This window comes from Macrobrachium nipponense, chromosome 3 (genome assembly GCF_015104395.2).
Source record: "Macrobrachium nipponense isolate FS-2020 chromosome 3, ASM1510439v2, whole genome shotgun sequence".
NCBI lineage: Eukaryota > Metazoa > Arthropoda > Malacostraca > Decapoda > Palaemonidae > Macrobrachium > Macrobrachium nipponense.
The window spans coordinates 137158626-137166125 of NC_087202.1; the positions used below are offsets into that span (position 1 = coordinate 137158626).

At 36.9% G+C, this 7500-nt stretch overlaps 1 protein-coding gene and 1 long non-coding RNA gene across 10 annotated transcripts in view; one reads left to right on the plus strand and one right to left on the minus strand.

The window, feature by feature from the left end:
- Positions 1-7500, minus strand: part of LOC135222082 (gametocyte-specific factor 1-like) — a 534139-nt gene that overhangs the window by 61660 nt on the left and 464979 nt on the right. The gene's annotated exons all lie outside the window — the stretch shown is intronic.
- The window catches only part of LOC135222081 (uncharacterized), a 70420-nt gene continuing 63700 nt past the window's right edge, over positions 781-7500 (plus strand). The window contains exon 1 of the long non-coding RNA XR_010316166.1: positions 781-1526. This is a non-coding gene — a long non-coding RNA (uncharacterized LOC135222081). The remainder of the gene's footprint in view (positions 1527-7500) is intronic.

Consider the following 7500-nt stretch of genomic DNA (forward strand, 5'->3'; position numbering starts at 1 on the left):
CTCATATTTGCCATCAGCTGATTTCCAAACCAGAACATTGACTGCTTTGTTAGTATTTTATGACAAAATAATATGAGAATACATACAATATTATTGGATACAGTAATGTATATCTTTTTACAAGATTCAGGGAAAAGGTGCAAATTTATTGTTTTTATTTCATAAATATACGTAGCCATCAGCAGCATTACATCGCTCAATTATGCCGATGTCGGTCCGAATCTGACTCCCGTTTCGTGTCCATGTTTTTGTTTCTACTGATATAGCAGTCAGAATGCATTGAACTTCCAGAATTGGCATACATTAATCAATTACTAAATTATATGATATATGTAGTATACTGTAGACTAGGCTACTGTATTCGTATGTATACAATACATGTAGCATGATATCATCATATATGCGAGGCTAACTTGTTAAATGTTATTCAATTTCTCTCTGTACTGAATTATCATAAGCCAATGTGCATTGAACCTAGAGAATTAGCCGAAATTAATAATTACTATACCATATATGTATAAAGTATATAGGTAGTGTTCGAGTTATGATAATTCGTCTTACGATAACCCGATTTTACGATGGGGTTAGCAATTAATCTTCTTTTTCTTCCCAGCTGGTTCCCATTTTCATGTGGGGTCGCTGTTTAGGATGAGCTGTTTCCATCTATTTCTATCCTGCGCTTCTGCCTCATCAATTCGCTTCTCGTAAGTCTCCTCTCACATAGTTCTTCCATCTCTTTCTTGGTCTCCCTCTTCTTCTTCTTCCTTGAACCTCTATCCCCATAGCATGTCTCCCAGCGTGGTCATCATCTCTCCTCAACAGGTGTCCATACCATCTCAGCCTCCCCTCCTGCACTTTCTTTGATACTTCCACCACTTTAGTCTACCCCCCATATGTAGTCATTTCTGATCCTATCCTCTCCTGTCACTCCAAACATCCACTTAAGCATTCTCATTTCTGCCACATCCATCCTCTTCTCCTGTCTTTCTCATGCTTGCTGTTTCCGTACCATACAGCATTGCTGTTCTTACCACCGTCTTGTGAAATTTTCCTTTTAACCTCAGCGGTACTCTCTTGTCGCAAAGAACTCCAGAGGCTGCTCGCCAGTTGTTCCAGCCTTTCTGTACCCAATGTTTTACTTCTTCCATACTTCCTCCAGCGTTAACAAAGGATTCCAAATACCTAAACTTATCAACTCTATTTGTTCTCCACCAAGCTGAATGCTTTCTCTATCATCCCCCTCATTGGTGGTACACATACATATATTCTGTTTGAGATCTACTTATTCTCATTCCTCTGTCCTCCAGTACTTGTCTCCATCTTTCCAATTTCCTTTCCAGATCTTCCCTGCTCTCTGCGCACAGAACAATATCCGCATACAAATGTTCCATGGTACTGCCTCCCTTACTTCCTCTATTATAACATCCATCACTATGTTAAAGATAAATGGGCTCGGAGCCGACCCCTGGTGTAACCTTACTCTCACCTCAAAACCCTCTGTCTCCCCAACACTGCTCCTCACTCTGGTAAGTACATCTCTTGTATCAATCTCACATACTTCTTTGGCACCATCTTCTCCCTCAGACTCCTCCACACCTTGTCTCGGTGTAGGTCCCTTTGCTTTTCCTTGAATTTCTCATTAGTTGCCTCAGACACAATATACCATCTGTTGTTCCCCTTCCCTTCATAAATCCCATCTGCTCTTTACCTATTTGTACTTCTTATCTCAGTCTAACATCCATCATCCTTTCTAGTATCTTCAAAGTGTGGGACATCAATTTAATACACCTATAATTACCAAACTCTTGGACATTGCCTTTCCCTTTAAATTTTGGGATCAATATACTCCCATCCCACTCGTTGGTATCTTTTCCTGTTCAAGGATCTTGATCATATGTTTGTACAGTATATGCACTCCTTCACCTTCATCTCCTAATGCTTCCCATGCCGCCACAGGAATCATGTCTGGTCCGGTTGCCTACCCATTCTTCATCATCTTCAGTGCATTTAGTACCTCTTGCCTAGGTAACCTCATTACCATGCCAATGTCCACTTGCTCATCCTCTAATATTAGTCTATTATTTTCTTCATTTAACAACTGTTCGAAATATTCCTTCCATCTCTTTACAATGTCTTCCTCCTTTCTAAGTACTACACCATCTTGATCTTTTATTTGTTTGATATGTGTAATATTTCTGGTGGTCTAATTTCTAGTCTTTGATAGCTTGATCATCATCTTTAATCCTTCCTTTGTCCCCAGCTCATTATACACATCATCATATGACTTTGCTCTAGCTTGGGCTACCACCTTTTTCACCACCTTGTTTGTCTCTCTGAACCTATTTCTTGTTTGCCATGGACTGTGACTCTTCCCATCTTTTCTTTGCCTTCTCCTAGTCTTTTACTACTCTCTTTTTTTCCCATATGATACCAGATGTCTCTCATAGCAGCTCCTTTCCATGCATTCTCGTTACTGCTGCGTTTCGTGCCCACCATTCTTGAACATCTTCAATTCCTATATCAATATCCTCCAAAACCCTCCTCTTAAACTCTCTCTTCTTATCCCCTTCCCTCACTAATTTGTACCATTTAATTTTCCTTATCCCTTTAGCTTTGGTTTTTCTTTACCTTTTTAGCTTTAAATCCATACAAAGCAGTCTGTGTTGGGGGGCTACATGGTCACCTGGATTAACTTTGCAGTTCTTGACCTCCACCAGCTTTATCCTTTTATACAGGAAGTAGTTCTATCTGGGAGCATCTTCCTCCACTCCTATATGTTATTAGGTGTTCCCTTTTCTTCTTAAAGAATGTGTTTACTATTGCCATGTCGAATAACACAGCAAAGTCCACTACATTCTCTCCTGGGTTTCTCTCCCCAATTCCATGGCCCCCATACACCCGACCAATCGCCTCATTTTCACTTCTGACATGGCCATTCAAATCTGCTCCACTATCACCCTCTCATGTTCTTCCAGTTCTTGCATTACTCCATCCATGTCTCTCCAGAAATTTCCCTTCTCTTCCTCTGTGCAACCATCTTGTGGTGCATATGCACTTATAATATTCAGAATCTCTCCTCCATAACATATCTGCAATCTGGTGAAATGGTAATTCTTTCTAAACACTTCTGTCACTGTATTCTTCAGTTCACCAAACAGTACAATGCCAATTTCATTTCTACCTTGTTTATTTGCTCCACTATAATATAACTTATATCCATCACCCAACTCTTTGGCTTTATATCCTTTCCATCGCATTTCTTGCACACACATAATATCTACTTTCTTTTCTGTCATCTAGTCAGCCAATTCTCTACCTCTCCCAGTCAGGGACCAAATGTTAAGCCGACATACTCTAAATCCAATGTGAGCTTACTTCTTTAGCTGCACCCACTCTTGATGCTGTAGCCCTCGCCTAATCACAGAGTTAGGGCGATGTGTCTGTGCGTCATTTACGGAGTACACCCCTAGCATTAACTCTTTCCATATTTTGAGTCATTCCAATTTAGGTTTTGGCGAAGATTTTTAAGCTGGGTGCCCTTCTTGACACTAACCCTTCCTATTTATCCGGGCTTGGGACTGGCACCCATAAGGACTTGCTTGCCTCCCAGGTGGCTAGGTTGGTTAGCAATTAGTAGACGACAATATTTGAAAATATTTTTAAATTTCGCTCGTAACAAGTGCTGCCCAGCAGTGTGCAACCAGTCAGCAAGAGAGAGAGACCAAATTACAGTAGCCTAACTTTATCCCATCTTCTAGTTTAAAAAAAAAAGCAAAAGAGAATTATGAAAGTTTTGTTTTTAATGTTTTACTCTTTTGGTGAATGTTGGACAGCCATGAACAACCGAACGAGAAACAACATTTTGCCAAGTACAACCGAATTGGATAACAACATCCATTTGGCTTGTATTTCAACCATCGTGCGATAGTAAACAATTACTGCAATTATGTTATAAATGACATTATGTATAATGGGGCTGATATGTTTTTATGTTGTAACTTTGTTCGCTATAGATCAAAGATCAGCAAGGAAACTTATTGTTCAATTTAAACAAAGTTGTACCTGAAGCTGAGAACACTTTCAAGCTGCTGATGCCTGTTATTGTGCATCGGTAACAAAGATAAAACTCCCGGAAACTTATCCGATCAAAGACAACTGTAGATAAAGTAGAGAGAGAATCATTTTAATCAAAACTTCAGGTCTTGAAAGAATACTGTTTACTGCTGTTTTCACGCCAATAAAAGATAGATAAGAAACAGTAAAGCTCGTACTACGAAGAAATCAAGGGAAAATAGCAAACTGAATCACGTAATTTTCCTTACACAATAAACATGCCCACAAAGCAGTCTGTTAATAAAAAAAAATAATTTAGTTCCTAACGAGACGTATTAAATTCATATTTTATCTTAAAATTAACACGTCTCATTAAGGAAAGATGGCCTTGTCTCATATAAGTGAAGTATCTAGATATTATTTTATGCTAACTAGAAGCAAAACAATTCGCTCCGAATTGAGTTAAATACAATGAAATAAACTCATATTTGCCATCGGCTGCTTTCGAAACCAAAACATTGACCACTTTTTTAGTATTTTATGATACGTAATATGAGAAAACATAATAGGATAGAGTAATGTATAATTTTTAAAAGATTCACGGAAAAGATGCATACTCTTATGTTTTTATTCTATAATTATATATAGGTGTCAGCAGCCTGATAGGTATCGCTCAATTATGCTGATATCGGTCCGAATCTGAGTCCTATTTACCATGGTATCTATCATTGTATATGCTAGACTAACTTGTTAATGTTATTCAATTTTTCTTGGTACTGAATCAACATGAGCCAATATGCATTGAACCTAGAGAATTAACTGAAATTAATATGCCCCGTATATGTATAAGTATACTGTGTAGTGTAGGACACACTACCCTATATGTAAAGATGGTATTGATTACCCTAGTGTAGGCTAGGCTATATGCGAGATACAATTTTTTCTACATGCCATGGGTTTTTCAGAACCTAACCCCATCATAAGAAGAAGAATACCTGTACTGTGTAGTGTAGGCTAGGCTACTGTATATGTAAAGATGGTACTGATTACCCTAGTGTAGGCTAGGCTAGTTTAATATTCTTACTGTAAATTAGCATGGGCTGACTTCCGTCCAAATCGTCTTACAACTGGTTGGTCGTAACCAATTGCTGTCATAAGTTGACAACTAGCTGTACTGTGTATTACAAAATATTTCACATTTACTGTACTGTACGTTACAAAATATTCACTTTTACTGTCTCTCTCTCTCTGTGTGTGTGCTTTTGCTTTGCTTTGCTTTGCTTTGCTTTGCTTTGCTTTGCTTTGCTTTGCTTTGCTTTGTAGTGGAATTTTGATAAATCATTCAACTATAATGTGGCATCTGCTTGCTCTTCTCACTCTGTCAAGATTTTATTTTTCTATTATGAGTAACCCAGAATGCAAACACCTAGTTGATGTAGTTTATCTTAATGTGATGCACACATGTAGTACGTATATGATATATGTGCATACATATATATGCAGACTAAAAGAAAATATGTGTGTTAAATGTAGTGCATTGAATCTCAATTTAGTACCATAGTGATGTCGCCAATTCTTAATCTATAGTCCTTGGGCCACAACATAATTCTTCCTCCATAAGAAGTACATGGGCGAGAATTTCATGTGAGGTACATAAATGTATAAGCTTAAGTTAGCAATTAGATTTAGATAATGGATTACATATATCAGAAACCTGTTTTAGATATCAGATATTAAAAAACTGGGTTGGGTTAAGTAAAAAAAGGATGATTGTGATTTGATTTTGTTTCAGTAATCTGGTGCCAAAGGGTAAACAAACATCTTCTGAACTTCGGTTAGTAATGTTTTTTAATCGATTTTGGTGTATGTGTCTTGAATTACAACTTGCAATGGAGAATGATATGCTTATGGTTTGTTATCAATCTTGACAGAGAGAGCAATTATTTCAGTAACAGTATATTGTCAACATCAAAATAGTATAGCAGAATGTGTTCTTCAAGTGTGAAAGATATCATTATTTGTTAAATGAATGATTAGACTTTGTAATATGTTTTGCCAAAAATGTGTAAAAACTAAAGAAAAAAAAATAAAGCAAAAAAATTTTATATTGTATATTTTGTATTTTACTTGAGCTCTCTCTCTCTCTCTCTCTCTCTCTCTCTCTCTCTCTCTCTCTCTCTCTCTCTCTCTCTCTCTCTCCAGAAAAATGTACAGTAAGTAAGATGTTGCATTACTTGTAAAAAGACAAACAAGATGTACATAGTGTGTGTTCGTTCTCTTTTTATATATGTTGTATGATATTTTTTGCTCTACAAAATATATCATACAATAAATAATCATATAATAAATAAGAAGAGCCATTGCAGTCAGATGCTGTAAGTGTGGTGGGGTATTTTAATATCACACACTCTCTCTCTCTCTCTCTCTCTCTCTCTCTCTCTCTCTCTCTCTCTCTCTCTCTCTCTCTCTCTCTCTCTCTCTCTCTCTCTCTCTCTCTCTCTGTGTATGTTTAGACACCCACCTACACAAATTTCTTTTTCTTTACCGTTGTTATTCATACATTAAGGAGTTGGTTGTTTGATGAGCCTTCTCCACGTTCCTATCAGAGGCATCATCCTCCACCAAACTACTACTCTCCATATCTTCTTTCACTTTATCTCACCCTCTTCACTCCTCCCTCATCATCCATCCTCAACATAGTGGCGTCAGGAGGGTCTGGGGGCAGTCTTTTATGGCGCCCCCAAAGGCGTGGGTGAAGGACTATTTTCGTTTGAGTGTGCTAATCTTGGAAGAAAATGTTTGCCTTCATTATTTTAAGATATATATTGTGTTACCAACAAAACATTCTAATTTGCATAGTAAACTGAAGTTGCAAACTGAAATACGTAGTTTATTTTACATAAAATAGATATACTGTAATTAATTAATCAGCCCTCAAGTAAATTCCAAAATGTTTGATAGATAACTAAAATGTAGATTATAGTAAAGCATCACAGTAACCAGTAACTCTTTAACAAAGACAAAAGTGGCAAATTAAATAATTTGACTAAAAAAAAAAAAAGGATTTTGTGGATATTAAACATTAGCGAATACAGGGGGGGGCTAAGAAAAATCATGAAACTGTACAATTGTTGCCAGCCATAGAAGTAATACTAGAAAAAAAGATTTTGTGGGGTAAAGACTGAATAGTTATAAATGCTGAAAAGAAAAACTGATAAGATAAAAATGAATTAGTCTCTAACTATAGCCTAAACCTTACTTTTCTTTAAAGAAAGTGTTTAACATGTTTCAAAATAATGAAAACAAAAAAATTAAACGTGATGGATGCTTAGGATCAACCCATATGCAAGGAAATAAAACGGTATAAAGGTATTAGAATGCAAAGATAGACAGATATTGATAACAGAAAACCTAAACAAAGAAAAGGATTGACAGTGAATTGTAGGA